This window comes from Protopterus annectens, chromosome 10.part0 (genome assembly GCF_019279795.1).
Source record: "Protopterus annectens isolate FY-2018-M chromosome 10.part0, PAN1.0, whole genome shotgun sequence".
Lineage (NCBI taxonomy): Eukaryota > Metazoa > Chordata > Ceratodontiformes > Protopteridae > Protopterus > Protopterus annectens.
Genome location: NC_056744.1, coordinates 1,765,087,251 through 1,765,103,411, shown reverse-complemented (window position 1 = coordinate 1,765,103,411; position 16,161 = coordinate 1,765,087,251).

Here is a 16,161-nt window from a genome sequence, read left to right as displayed (position 1 = left end):
TTCGGCTATGCTGAAGAGGTTATAACAAGGCTGAAATATGCATATATATGGCTAGTGGAGTTTGGCTTTATTGGCCCAAAATTGTCCATTAAAACAACTACAAATGTAAAAGTCATGGGCAATCAGAATCGCCATATAGCTGAAACACCTGATGTTCAGAAGGGTCATTTTCATATATCCCATGTTCCTCTGTTACAGGTTTGGGAGGTCACTCATTGGAAGTTCTAGCTTGGCTGAGTTTTCATTTAGTTTTTTCTGATTGTTTTTTCAGTGTGACCTCCTAACTCTTTGTTTTAATCGAGTACAAAAAAGGAATCATGGATGATTCCCAGGGAAAGAATCTGATGGCTTTCTGCAAAGTTGGATCTCCGAACGGTCTGAAAATGGCGAGCTGTGTGTGATAACCTCAGTCAACAGGCCAACAAGAGAAATGCTAAGAAGTGCAAGTGTGGATCAGGTCGGCAACCATTATTTCCTGAGCTGGAAGACATCATCTGTGAATGGATTGCTAACAGGAGAGCAAAGGCTTTGGTTCTGCACAGGGCTGATATTCAAGCATTTGCCCTTGCAATGGCACCACAGTTAGAAATATCCCCAAAAGAATTCAAAACACCACAACATTGGCTGGATGGCTTCCTTCGGCGATATGAACTGTCTCTAAGAAGATCAACAACACTGTTCAAGCTGGAAGATACTGAAGTTATTAAACGTGCACTTGCATTCAAGTCCTTTGTTGATGGCATCGGCTTTTCTAAATACCAACTCTCCAACATGATTGCTATGGATGAAACTGCAGTGTTTGTGGGCCAAGGATCTCAAACAACAATTGATCAGCGGGGTGCTTCATCAATCTACATTCCCTCCACTGGTTACGAAAGTGCATGTGTTACCTGTATTTTGGCAATTCATCTAGATGGAAAGAAAACCCCAGCTCTAATCATTAGTAAGGGCAAGAAAGACAAGATTGAACATGTTTCAGGCATTTGCATTCTTGAAACTGAAAAAGCCTGGTGCACACAAGCAGTTATAAGGAAGTGGGTCAATGTAATGCTGCCACTTGTTTTGCAAGGTGGCGAAAGAGATCTGCTAGTCTGGGATTCAGCCATCACTTACCACGCTAAAGACATGAAGAACTTCCTTGCATAAAGAAGAATAGATCAAATGATTCCCGCAGGAATGGCTGCCTATCTCCAGACTCCTGATATTGCAGTAAACAAGCCATTCAAGGACCATTTGCACATGGAACTCAATGACTACAATGAAAATAGAATGGAGAGAAATCTGTGTGGAAACTTTGTGAAGCAAAGCCTGCAAGAGGTTGTGACTTGGGTGAAGAATTCATGGGATAAAATCACTGATGGCTGTATTGCCAATGCACTATGAGCAGGCTACATGGACAAGCAGTGCTCATTTAAGGAGACCTCTATTTCTAGGCATGACAGATTGGGGCCAATGGCTCTACAGGAAATGGAGTCGCAAGAAATTCAGGTCAGAATTTGGGGGTTGGAGACTTATGACAATGTTCCAGAAGAAGATGACATGACTGTATTTGAATAACTTTTCCATTATCGGGGCAACAGAATAGATTGCTTCTGCTTTCAGCTGCCAGCAAGCTCTTGTCGGTTTTTTGACTTTATTGTATTAAGATAATGTTTCATTATAAAGGGGTAATTACAAAGTAAGGTCACTAGTTCCCAGACTTCATTTTTATGACTTTCCATCATTCTTCTCTTATGGTTTGGGTAAGGAATAAAGAAATGATCACCACTCAAAAAGTGACAGTTATTCACCTGTTTTATTCACCTCCTCCAGTACACATGTATTGAGATTTTTCTGCTCTTTCTGTTAAGCATGAAATATTGCACCATGAAAGCCAAGGTGTAGATATTCTGAAGTTGAAATGTTTGTTACACTGTTTATGTAGAATTCTCACACAACTGTTAACATGTTACCTAGAACTGTTGCCCAATAATGGAAAAGTACCAAATAAATGTTGATTTGTGTACATGAATAAATGTTGATTTTTGTACATGAATAAATGTTGATTTGTGTACATGAATAAATGTTGATTTTTGTACATGAATAAATGAATAAATGTAGATTGTTTTATGGGGGAGGGGTAAATAAGGCATCCCCTGATAATAAGCCCTAATGCATATTTTCGTGGGGGAAAAAGTATAAGACCCAGTCTTATTTTGAGGGAAATACGATAATAGCTTCTTTTTAATTGGTTTTTAGAGCAAAGCAGTTTTATTGGTCCATATAGGCAGTTTTCATTCAATGAGGCTTATAGCCTATTTTACCTAATCTGCATATTGTTAGTGATTGGGCAGCAGTTTGTTTAAATGTTCTTGATCAGTGTATAATGTGAGATCTGAGGAAGAGTTTACTTGAAAGGGCTTATCAAGTTTATATGAAAGTTTTTAACTGCTTTATTTATTATTTTAAAGTGACATATTAAAGTTTTTCATTTATGTTGTGGTGGTTTTGGTACTCTGCTTTTTCTTAGTTATACTTCAGTAGCAACTGTTGGTGGATGTATTTGTGTTTATATAAATACACACACACACACACACACACACACACACACACACACACACACACACACACACACACACACACACACACACACACACACACACACATATGCATATATGTATCCTGCAATTGACTGGCATTACATTCACAATTTTTTCTTTGCCTTATACTGTTGGTTCCTACACCCAGTTATTAAGATAAAATGGATCTTGCAGAATGAAAAATAAAGTACAAGTAAATAAGTAAAGTTGCACTTACACATAACAGTAGATGTTCGAATCCCTCACCACTGCATATGTGGGTTGTTTCTTGTCCATGACAGAACAACCAGCCAGCTTGCAAATCTCTTGCTCCCTCCCATATCTCCATTCTGACTGCTGATTCATCAGTCCCAAGGAGGGAAAATTAGCAGAGTGGATAATCTTCAGAACTATCTTCACTAAATGTTAAGAAGTAACAAAAAAGAAATAACAATCAAGCTATCTCCCAACAATAAGTTCATACGCTACTAAGGAGGTGGAAGGGGGGTATGTGTCATGCAACAGTTAGGAATTTGAACATCTACTGTTATGGTTAAACACAATGTACACAACTGCAGTATATTCATCATTCTCACTGCTGCAGTAGCCTTTAGGCTATATGGGTTGTTTACCAAAGCCTATCTAACCTGGGAGGAGGAGGAAGAATGTGGGACCAGAATCCCCTAGAGAATGGTCTTAGCAAAGCCAGTCCTTATGAATCTAGACAAGGAATCCAGTTTGAAATGCCTTATACAGAAACAGTTGCCATAACAGTTAAGGTGTTTGCCTCCCAAGCACAAGATACAAGATTTGATCTTGACAGCCAACCAATGCCTGTTTGGCATTTGCATGTTCTCCCTATGTCTCTGTGGGGTTCCTCCCACCTTTGAAATAAAATGCTGAGTGTTTCCCACTCAAACTCACCAATTAATGGGGCTGTGGGCAGCAGCATAGACTCTACACGGTGCTCTATAGGGGGAAGAGTTGTATAGACCAACCACCTTGGGCATCTACTGTGGTGTGCAGTATCCTCTAGATAGGAGAACATGGATCACAGACTGTATGCTGTGACAGGGCAAGCCACTCGATGGTGTAAATATGGCACTATGCGATTTGGTCATGTTGTTGCCAAATGGGCTTACAAGTGGGTTGAGGACTCAATCTATGCCAGGGACCAATGCTAATGGTGGGAGGGGTGTATGTGCCCCTATTGGCCAGTGTGTGCTTGCAATATATCCCAGAATTCCTGGGTCTATAAGCTACTGGTCAGCCAGTGTCTAGTTACCTGGCCTGGTTGAGCAAAAACTGGACGTAAAACCAATCAACCTGCCAAACATGAATAGCAAATTGCTACACTTAATGTAGGTTCACTGACAGGACACAGCTTGGAAGTGAATGACATGATGATATAGAGGTGACTGGACATCCTTTGTATCCAAGAGACAAGATGGTGGAAGGGCAGTGCACTTGAGATCCAGAGTCTACTACTCAGGTGGAAGACAGGCTAGAAATGGTGAGACATGGCTATCATAAGAATTAGTGACAGACTTATGGCAATCAGTCTCCAGTGTAATGATAAGGCAATACCCTATGCTCCACAGCAGGGATGTGATAGTGAAGAAAAGAGTGTATTCAGACAGCAGCTGCAGGACCTACTAGATAAAGCAGGACAACATGAATCTGTATTGATAATTGGGGACTTGAATACACATATCGGGACAGATGGAACAGGATATGAGGACTGTCTGAGTCCACGTGGGTGGATATGAGGACTGTTTGGGTCCACAAGGGTGGAGCAACAGGAATAAAAAAGGAGAGGCCATTATAGACCTCTGTCTAGAAAATGGGTTGATAATACACAACACATGATTCAAAAAGAGAAACAGTCACAAGATCACATATAAGACTGGCCAACAAGCAACTCAGGTAGACTTTCTCCTAATAAGGAAAGGGCAATGGGGTAGAATCCATAATTGCAAAGTTATCCCCAGTGAAACAGTTGTCCCACAGCATAAACTACTGGTTGTCCCAATCAGCTGCAGGCAGTGGTCAGAGAAGGCTCTAAGATCAACAGAGACCAGGTTGAAGACCTGGAAATTGACTGCAAAGAAAGTACAACAGCTCAAAGGAGTTACTCAGGGCTCTAGCACCAAAACAGGTGGAGCTGAAGAAGAATGGCAGTGCCTGAAAACAGCATGTGGGAGGACTACAGAACAGATATATAGTTCTGGAGAGGGTGACTGACAAACAGATACACAGAATAGTATATGTAAAATAGGAGATGAGCAGTTCAGATTCAGATCAGGATGCAGCACAAATGACCAGATGATTGCAGTGAGACAGATAGTTGAGAAGAAGCTAGAGATGAGGAGTCCAACTGGCCATTGCTATACTTGGAGAAAGCATATGACAAGGTCTAAAGAAAGCTGATTTGGGCAATACTGTAGTGGTTTGTAATCCAGAAACACTGATAGAATTAGTGCAGGCTATGTACCAAGACCCAATGACTCGAGTATGAACACTGTTTGGTCTCACAGAGGAGTTCTAATGGAAGCTTAGAGCCCACTGCTCTTCATACTGTCAATGGACTACATTAGTAAACAGGTCAAAGGGGACAGATCAACAAAGTTGCTCTATACAGACGAAGTAGCATTACAGGCAGACTCTGAGCAAGAACTTCAGCAAAAGACAGGGGAATCAAAGGCAAAAATGAAGGCACATGGGATGAAACTAAGCACAGATAACACAATGGTAATGGCTAGCATACTAGGGAAATTATTAGAAGCTGAGAATTGAGATAGAAGGGAAAATAGTGGAACAGCTTAATAGCGTCAAGTATCTGGGAGGGGTACTTGAGGAGAAGGGAAGTCTGAATGAAGAGGTCAGAGTTAGAATCAGAAGAACAGCAGGCAACTGGCATAGAGTCTCAGGTGTAGTGAATGACAGAAGAATGCTAAACAAGCTGAAAAGTAAGGTGTACAAGACAATGGTGCGATCAGTACAACTGTATGGTACAGAAACCTCTGCAGTAAAGGCAGAGCAGATGAGGAAGCTAAAGGTGATGGAAATGAAATGCTTAAGAAGGGTGATAGAATGCACACCGTGGGACATACGAAGATATAAGGACATAAGAGCAAAAGCCAAAGTAGCTCCAAGTGCAGAAAAGATCAAAGAGATTACAGTGGTTCTGACACGTGTGGAAAGTCAGAAGACAATCTGGTGAAGATTTGAGACAGCCAGGAAGAAAGTAAGAGGAAACGAGGATGTCCAGCAAAACAGTGTATGGACCGTGTGAGAAAAGATCTGTGACAGTCAGGCATGAGTATTGAAAAGGCAGTACTGAGGCATTGGATCGAGAGAGATGGTGGCAGTAAACATGATACCCCAAGAAAGGGGGTTGATGATGATATATGGGCTTGGAATGATAGTTAAGGTTTTCACCTTATAGTCACAAGGTACAGGGTTGATTCTAAACTCCAGTTATTAACTAGGTGTAAAATAGCCCTTCAGGGCAGTTAGCCTAGCATTAACCTATTATTCACCTATGTACCTACACACACACAGATATATATATATATATATATATATATATATATATATATATATATATATATATATATATAGATATATATATATATATATATATACACTCACACACACATACACACACACAGACACACACACACACACACACACACACACACACACACACACACACACACACACACACACACACACACACACACACTTGCATACTTTCATGTATATGTATGTATGGATTCATTTCATAATCTCGAAATACTGAAATCTTGAATTTCAGTATCTCGAGACTATAATGTCGAATCCACATAACACCAACAGCCCAAAACTGCGAAATTTAAACATCGAACACACAGCACACACCAGACCACACATACACCACAATACCCCCATCACAAAAAAACAAACAAAACACCACACATCCACAAAAGTACACCACAAATAAGCAGAGGGGCAAGCCCCCCTGCAACCCCCAAGTCCCCTACTTATATATACTAACTCTGAGATTGCACAAGTAGAAAACAAAAGCAAACTCACACACACACATTCTACAGTCCCTCACGCAGACACACACACACACACACACACACACACACACACACACACACACACACACACACACACACACACACACACACATCACACATATCAGCACACTCATATACAATCAAACTCCCACCCAAAACCCTTACAAAACACTCACTTACCTTACTTTACACCTAAATCCACACACAGCACCGCACATCAGCCACATAAAACCCCAGACATTATGTAGCATAAAGCCATAACCACGAATTTGAGCTATTCAAATTTGTGATTATACACTTTCGCTATTTTGAAAATTCAACTTTATAGTCTTGAGATACTGAAATTCGACATTTCAGTATTTCGAGATTATAAAGTGTTTCCATATGTATATACGTGTGTGTGTGTGTGTGTGTGTGTGTGTGTGTGTGTGTGTGTGTGTGTGTGTGTGTGTGTGTGTGTGTGTGTGTGTGTGTGTGTGTGTGTGTCTGTATATCTATCTATATATGTGTGTGTCTAGAACACTGGCATCCCAGAACACCAACATTTCACTCCAGGTAAGTAACCTCTTGGCCACCATGTCTCTTACCCAGTGGTACTGCGATTTCAGAGTTGGTAGGGGAAGGAGTATATATATATATATATATATATATATATATATATATATATATATATATATATATATATATATATATATATAGGCTCAGTATGGGATCTCAAAATACTGAAATGTCGAATTTCAGTATCTCGAGACCAAAGTGTCAAATCTGCAGTTGCGCAAATCTTCAGAATACTGAATCTGGAAATCTTGAACCTGCGGTAGTGATGGCACGTTTGGTAAGTGTAATGTTTTTTAAGGGTTTTGGGGAGGGTTTTTGTGTGTTTGAGTGCGTTGGGGAGTTTTAGGTGTGGATTTGGGTAGGTAGGTGAGAGTATGAGTATGTAAGTGTTGAGAGTGGTCATGTTTGTATGTATGTGATGTGTGTTTGTGTAAGGGGGGTATAGAATGTGTGGTAGTGGGTTTGCTGTCTTCCAGTTTTTAGTATGACCACGGAGTTTGTATATATAATTAGGGGGGTGGGGGTGCAGGTGGGCTTGCCCCCCTGCTTACAGCAAAGGTGTGTGTGTCTTTGTTTTGCTGTGTTTGTGTGTGTTGGTTTGGTTTGTTGTAGTGTTGGGAGGTAGGTGTATTTGTGTTTGTGTGATGTATTGTTTTTGTGACATTCGTGGTTTTAAATTTCGCGGTTTTGGGGTTTCAGGTTTGTGAGTTTTCGGCTTTATAGTCTCAAGGTACTGAAATTCATTTCAGTATTTCGGGATTATAAAGTGAATATATATATATATATATATATATATATATATATATATATATATATATAGACATATATAGATCGATACAGATATATGTGCATAAACATGGTTTCTAGTCTTCAGCCTTTTCCAGTATGCCCTCAATGAAGGCAAGACCATTGAAAAATGTCCTTTAATTGCCTGGAACTGGTTTATCATGGTTGGTATAACAAAAGGAAATAGCAGAGGACACCCAACTGGAAATGTTCTGTTTGACCAAAGTTGTCAGTTCTACTCTTAACATAAGAAATATATAGCCAACTGGCTTTTCTAAAGGACTAGTTTCTGTCAGGAGATAGTAGCTGAGACACATACATATATGTACAGACTATGCTGAATCCTTTCTCCATGGTTCGGAGGTTTAGGCTAGAACTCTAGGAGATTGATGGTTTAGTTTAAAGAAACTCTGAAACAACCTTGGAGATAAATTTGATTTCACTGATACCATATCACAAAAGTAGATCAGACAGGGTTAACCCACCGAGGTAGCTTGGAGCTAAGGGCAAGAGTTAAGTGTGATAAGTTGATCCTCCCAACAGAACAAGTTGGTTTAGGATTATCTGGCTTGAAAGGGATATTTTAGAACTCCACAGTTTAGGTTCATATGCATAACACAAGCAGAGGGTTATAGTTCAAAGTGGAAATGGATGATGATTAAGTGGGGGGGGTTCAATTAATAAGGAGGGAGTGGGGTTTTGGATGCAGATTCTTAAGGAGAATAAAAACAGCTATACAGAATATTATATTCATAAAGTTGCAGAAAGTATTCTAAGAACTAAGCCAACACAAGAATGGAGAAAGGAGATTTTGCCAGTAGGGAAGACTGCAAGTAGGGGTACAGAAAATAGAAAAGAGGAGACTGGAAAGTACTGTAAAAAACTGGTGAATGAATTGTAAGAATTGATAATACTGTACTGTACCATAATTAGCTGGAAACACTGGATGCAATGAGACTAAGAAACAAAAGTCTTAATTACCAAAGCTCGTACTGAACAGGTGCCAGTCTCTCCTTTATGCACCAAATCTTCTGCACTTTTTAGAATGAATTTTTCAAACACTGTAGTTTATTTAATAAGGCTTTATTAGATGTTTACAATATTTGAATACTGTCTTTATTAACAGTACTGATAAATAATTTGAGTTGCTGCACGTCATATTCTGAATGTCCTGAACAACATAAGCTGACATAGTCTTTAGATAACCTGTTTTCTGTACTCAGGCTCGAGTGTTTGACATCTTCTCTGAAGCAACAGGTCGATGAACTTACTAGCCTTAACTGAACTGCTATCCTGAACACAACATATTATATTGCTTTAGTCCAGTAGATTTTCATTTACTTTTTTTAACCTTGGTCTCAGGCTTTGTATGTGCTTATCTGAACATTCCATTACGGAACATTCTGCAGCTGACAAGATTATATCTTTCCCTTGAGAAAAGAACATTCTGTCTGCACACTTTATGCTTATCTTTCCTTTTTAATAAACTGTCTTCCATGCTTGGCCAGCAAGGTTATTTTTCTTTCTGCTTAACTGTTTTTTATCCATAAATGAAACACCATTTATTTTACCCTCTAGCCTGTCTAATGTCTAATAACTACCTTAAAATGGAAGTCCCTAATCTAACAGTTGCCCCTGGGGTCTCTGATGAAAGTCTACTGGGACATACTTCTGTAGTTACCTTACATTTATATTGCTAATGACTGTATTTAGCTTTATGCTACTTGACTCATAATTTGAAAAAAAAAATATATATATATATATTTGGTAAACCTGCAATTTTAATCTTGACCACTAGGTGTCACTTGAGCATTTATGACATGTTTGGATTGAAGTCTTTTATAGGTTCATAAGTTCATAGGTGTGTACTAGGCTAATGGCCTCGACCTTAGTTCCCAGTGCCTCTCGAGTAGAGCCACTGGAGTGATCCCCGGGGTGAATTTTCTATTTTCCATCCACTCATCAAGGTTTCTCTTGAAGAGGGCCAGTGAGGTGCTCTTTTTGACATGTAAGGGAAGTCTATTCCATAGCATGGGCAGTGTCCCTGTACCTCCAGTATATTCTGTTGATTGTGGAAATGAGGTTGAGGTCTCTGGAGCATGTGGTGCAGAGGGATTGGGATTTCTTTTGATGTAGCATTTCTAACTGAGCTGGGTGAGACATGGATTTATAAGTCAAGCAGAGATCACCTTTAAGTAGGTGATATGAGACAGAGAATAGTTGTAGTTTTTTGAGTCTGCCCATATAGGACAAGTGTTTAAGGTCTAGGATCCACTTTGTAAGGTATTTTTGCAGCCTCTCCAGTTGTTGCAGGTGTCTAGTGAGGTACATGCCAAATGGAGCATTGTACTCAATGATTGGCCTAATGAGAGAGAGTAAAGGGAGACAATGACCTCTTTCTTCCTGTATGCAAAACCCTTAGTAAAGAGATGTGCCACATAGAAGAACTTTCTGATCACAGTAGCAATTTGGTGGTCAAAAAGGAGGTTGCTGTCAACCTGTGTTCCCAGATCTCTTATAACACCTTCTGTGCTCAGTGGACTACCATTGATGTGGTAATTCATGGGAACTGGGTTTTTCCCAAAGGGGATGATGACACATTTTTTGGCATTGAGCTTAAGGCCATGGTTCTAACACCAGTCGTTTGTCTCAGTGAGGCCTTTCTGTAGGATGCCAACATCACATGGGGAGTTAATAATAGCTCCCAACTTGCAATCATCTGCGAGCTTTGTCAGCCAGAGTCCCTGCGTGCAGGCCTGGACTTCAGAGAAGTAGATGCCAAACAGGAGAGGACCCAGGACCAAACCCTGTGGGACTCCACTCATGACTGGTTGGCAGTCTGACTTGGAGTCAGCTACTTTCACACTGTGGGTTCTATCTGTGAGCCAGTTTGCAACCCACCTAGTGATATATGGGTTGATGCCTAGCTTAGTGAGTTTTTCTATGATTCCTGTGTGGGGAATGGTATCAAAGGCCTTGGCCAGATCAAGGTAGGCTGTATGAACCACCTTGCCTTTATTCAGAGCTCTGGTAACTGACTCAAAGAAGTTGACCAGGTTGAGCAGGCATGATCTACCCTTCAGAAAACCAAGCTGTGTGGGATCCAGAGTTTGGAGATTCCCTATGTCTTTGTTTATTAGGTCCATGATGATGCATTCCATAGCTTTGCATATCAGACTTGTCAGGCTAATAGGGCGATAGTTCCCAAGGTCTTTAATTACTCCTCCCTTGTGGAGATGGATGACCATAGCAGTGCGCCATTTGGTAGGGACAAAGCCTGAGATGAGGCTGTGATTGAACAGGGCACACAGGTGAGGTGCCAGTTCACTCTGTAGTTCATGTAGAACACAGCCAGGGATATTGTCAGGTCCCATAGAAGCTGTATTCTTGGCCTTGGACAGTGCTGTTTTAACCTGTGCAGCAGTAATACTGGGTGTCTGGCAATCTACTGGTATTGTGATTGGTCCTTTGGGGTGGAGAGGGGTAAAGTTGGCACTGAATCTGCCGGCCAGTATATTAGCAATATCTGTTGGCTCAGTATAGGAGGTACCATTGTGCAGTAACTCAGAGCAAATCTGGGTATTGCCAATGAGATTCTTTACATAACTATAGAAGGCCTTGTGGTTGTCTTTACTATCTGCTGCAATCCTGTTTTCATAGCTATCTTTAGAGGATTTGATGAGGGATCTCAACTTTATGTTGAGGCTGATAAAAGAGTTTTTCCAGTCCTGGGACTTCACCTTATTCCACATCAGTATCCTCCTTCTGTTGTAGAGTTTGTTTATGGCAGCGGACCACCAGATTGGCTTCCTTTTTTTGAAGGAGAGCATCTTGGTTCTATTGGGTATGGCGAGATTCATGCATTTGTGTACGTGTTCATACAGTGCATTGGTGTATGGTTCAGTGATCAACTATTATACATTTGCAAGGGTGCTGTGAAGTTAGCCACCTCTGTTTTTAGGAGCCCAAAGTTAGCTTTGGAGATGTTTTTCATAGTGGTTACCTTTGCGGGGGGGATGTGTATTTATAAGTTGATTAGTTTGTGCTCGGATCTAACCAGGGAAGAGTTGACTATTGGTGTAGAGCAATGATCGCCCATGTTAGTAATGATCAGGTCACAGATGTTGCTTCCTCTACTTGGGGTAGGAACAAGCTGGTCCAGGGCATTCCAATTAATGAATTCCAGGAAACGTTGGGCAAGTGTATTGGTACATGAGTAGTTTTCCCAGTTAATGGAGGGGTATTTGAAGTCACTTAGTATGAAAGTGTTAGGTTGGAACCTAATGTTCTCCAGGGTGCTTAGGAACATGGAGTGTGAGTCTTATAGGTTCATAGGTTCATAGGTTCATACTAGGCTATCTGCCCTAGTGCATTTATAAGCCTAGCCAGAATGTGTTTGGCTTTAGCCACCCATTTTAAATGTATTTTGCTATGCCCTTTTTCGAGGTTAGTATACTGTGCCTCTGTGTAACAGTGACACAGAAGTGATACCCGGGGTAAACCTGCAATCTCCCATCCACTCATCAAGATTCCTCTTGAAGAGAGTCAATGAGGGACTCTGCCTAACCTGGACTGGGATTTTATTCCAGAGTGAAGGGAGCCTCTGGGTTATGAATCTGTCCCTCCAGCATGTCCTATTGCAGGCTATGACCTGAATCGCTGTCTTACCCAAAGTTAGCTGCACCTGAAGTATCTCTGATGCGTTATGTTGGGCTACCCATCTGGAGGTGTGCGCATCCTTTATGAATACGGAAACACCACCACCTTTGGAGCTTCGGTCCAAGTTCTGGGGCCTAAAGGTGTGGAGTGAGTTATAGCCTGGTAGTGCAAGGGTGCTTTCTGCTGCTTTAAACCAGGTCTCTGTTACAGTACAAATGTCAATGTTCTCCATTTTAAGGTGTGCTTCAAGTAAGTGCATTTTGAGATTTAGACTTCTAGCATTGAGCAGCATGACTATCAGACTGAATTTGTTTGTAGCTGTTATGGTGGTAATTTGGTCTTTGGAACACCACCTAAAAAGGCACTATAGGAGTGGCAAGAGCCTTGGCCAGCATCCGGAAGCCCAGGGGTGACAGATGCAGGCCATCTCTGGCAAAGCATTGAGGTCTGTCAATCATGTCATCCCAGGTAGACAGATACTGGATCCCCTTAGAAAGACACCAGAAACTCAGCCAATTATTGAAATCATTCATTTTTTGCTTGTACTGTGATATCATTCTGGGTGATGGTAGGATGCTGCTCAGGGCTAGGGTCATACCTCTCTGGGCTACATAACCTGAGAGCTCCTCCATGTCTCTTTTCATGTAGTCCAGGGAGGTACAGTATGCCTCAGGTCATTCATACCCACATGTACAATGACAGAGTCATATTTTTACCTGTTGTTGAGGGACCTGACTGCGTGCATTATGTGGCAGATCCTGGCACCTGACAGGCAGCTGACTGTTACTTCCTCCTTATTCAGCCTAGTGAGTGGGACTTCAGTGTGCCTCACTATCGAGTCACCTATAACTAGTGTATTGGGCATGCAGTTTTGCCTTAGGGACTTTGGTTGAGTGGCACACTGTTTAGGAGAGTTATGTGTCTCGTGATTAGTGTTGTGTTGTAATGGTCAAGTCTGTTTCTGCCTTGGAGGTCTCTGCTGTTTGGGTAGATTTTTATTGGGAGCCACCTTAAAGGTGGGTGTGCGGTTTGTGTTTTTATAAGAAGGCAGTGCTGGTGTGTGTTCTGGTGGGCTATGTGTTCCATGTGGTGTGGTGCAAGTGTTGACCTTCTCCTATTGAACATCTATTCCAGTCTTGGCTGGAGAGTGCGTGGCTTCCAGTTTGGATATATAAGTGCATCTCTCACAAGTCTGAGTGTTGGGAGGTAAGAGAGAGGGTTGTCAGTGTACATGAGGCAGTTGCTACATTGCCTCAGTATGCCCAAGTTCACCAGGTTAATAGGAGAAAGCACAGGGAACTGACCTTTAGACATGCCTGGAGGGGTGGGCATTAATAATAAGTACTGGAGCTGTTTCCTTGTAGAACATTTAGTGCTAGTAGCACTTTGTGTGCTACAATAATTGCTACAAGAAGTCTGGTAAAGTGTTAGACTAATAAGCTAGTAAAAGTGCAGGAGACGAGAGAAGTAGCAGATCTAAGAGAAAAAAAAATTGAAGAGCAGACTATGGCACCACTCAGAAGCTTACAAACAGTCCTGGATACAGCACATATGTATCTGGACTAGACTAGTTACAGGAAAGGCAGGAAATAAGTGCAAATGTGGGCTTTTAAACCAGAAAATTGAAAGAGATGAAAACCTGTCCAAACGGCCTATAAACTGCAATTTCTGGACCAGAAACCACTCCTCTTCTGGTAGCTAGACTACCTAGTGCTTACCACTCCCACTGATAAGCTAAAAGTCAACCCTCCAACACAGAAAGGCTAGGGGCGCTCAGAAGCTTACATACAGTCCTGGATACAGCAAATCTGTATCTGGACTAGACTAGTTACAGGGAAGGTGGGAAACAAGCACAAATGCGGGCTTTTAATCCAGAAAGTTGAAAGAGATGGCAAATACTGCCCAAACGACCAATAAACTACAATTTCTGTGTCAGAAACTTCTCCTCTTGTGGTAGATAAGCCACCTAGTGCTTACCACTCCCTCTGATAAGCTAGAAGGCTTCCCTCCAACACAGAAAGGCTTGGGGGGGGGCTCAGAAACTTACAAACAGTCCTGGATACAGCAAATCTGTATCTGGATTATGATTTGAATTAAATTTACATATTTAAAACTTGTACATTATTTAACCCCCTTTTGCTGAAGGCAGAGGCCTTGTAAAATGTATTTGCATACTGTACCATGCTTTTTCTGAAACTGGCACTCTCTGCAACCGAGGTTTTTTTAACGTAGGATTAGTCTGCAGACATATTATACACTTTGCTTGAATTTTTTACATAGTATTTTTAACTGAGTATTTTAAAACTTATACTTTATGATAGGCCAAATTTTCTGAAAGCCTACATAACTATTTATTAGATGCTTACAGTCTTACTCCTGGGACTGGACTGGCAACTTTGTATTGTGAACTTTTATCAGCATCCCCCTGCATGTCTTGGATTTTTGCCAGATTTGCCTTAACCGTTGAGCCCACTTGGCTTACCTCAGTTATATCTTTTACCTACATTTTTTAAACTGCATTGGATATAGAGGAATTTTTTGGGGGGGACAGTTTTTTGCCACATATTGTATAGCCTATTAGGTATGACAGCTATTTTCTGAAGACTAATTGAAATTTGCACTAAAAAGATAACTTTATAAGTGGTTTTGAAGCATAATTACTATATTTTGTGCTAACTTGTGTCTATAATTTTTTATTTAAATTTGCTTTACAATGCTACTTACCTTTTTAACTTTTATGAATATTTATGTGCTATAATAGTTTACTAAAACCTATACTTTTCTATTTTAAGTCTATCTTTGCATTGCTTGTTAGTGTCTTTAATTTTTAACTAACGTACAATAATTATGTAAAGTGTACTGTAATTTGTAAACATGCATTGTAATTTGTAAACTAATTAACAAATTAAGTCTGCCCTGTTATGCCTTAAGTACACTGGATAACTATTACTACTTATTATTTAAATAATAAGCCTGTAAAAAAATAGTTATGTTACTTTACCCTTACCTAATGACTGAATAATGTAATAAGCCTGTTACAAATAAGTCTGTCAGTCACTTTACTCTTAACTAATGACTGAATAATGTGAAGTATTTTGAGATTTGACTGAAAAGTACTATATTGAACAGATAACTGAATACGAATATTATATTCTGAAACTTGACTGATATTTACATTAGCATATACTGCACATTTACAAATAGCTGTGTATATCCTAGAAACTAAAAGAATGGGCAGGATTCACGAAGCCTCCGTGTAAGAGTTATAACTTATACACGGAGGCTGCAGTTAAATGGAGTGATGTCAGCATGCTCTGCATATTCATGAGAGCATGCTGAATCACACCTAAGGCTAACACGGTCCATGTAAGACAGTAAGGGGCGTGTCCGTAGGCCGAGCCCTGTAAGCGGACATGCCCTCAGAAGAGGAAAAGTGCCCAAAGTAAACACCCACGACAGAGTCCATGGAAATGTGAATCAACACAACACAACACAACACATGCCCCCACAGACTACGAACATAAAATGTACAA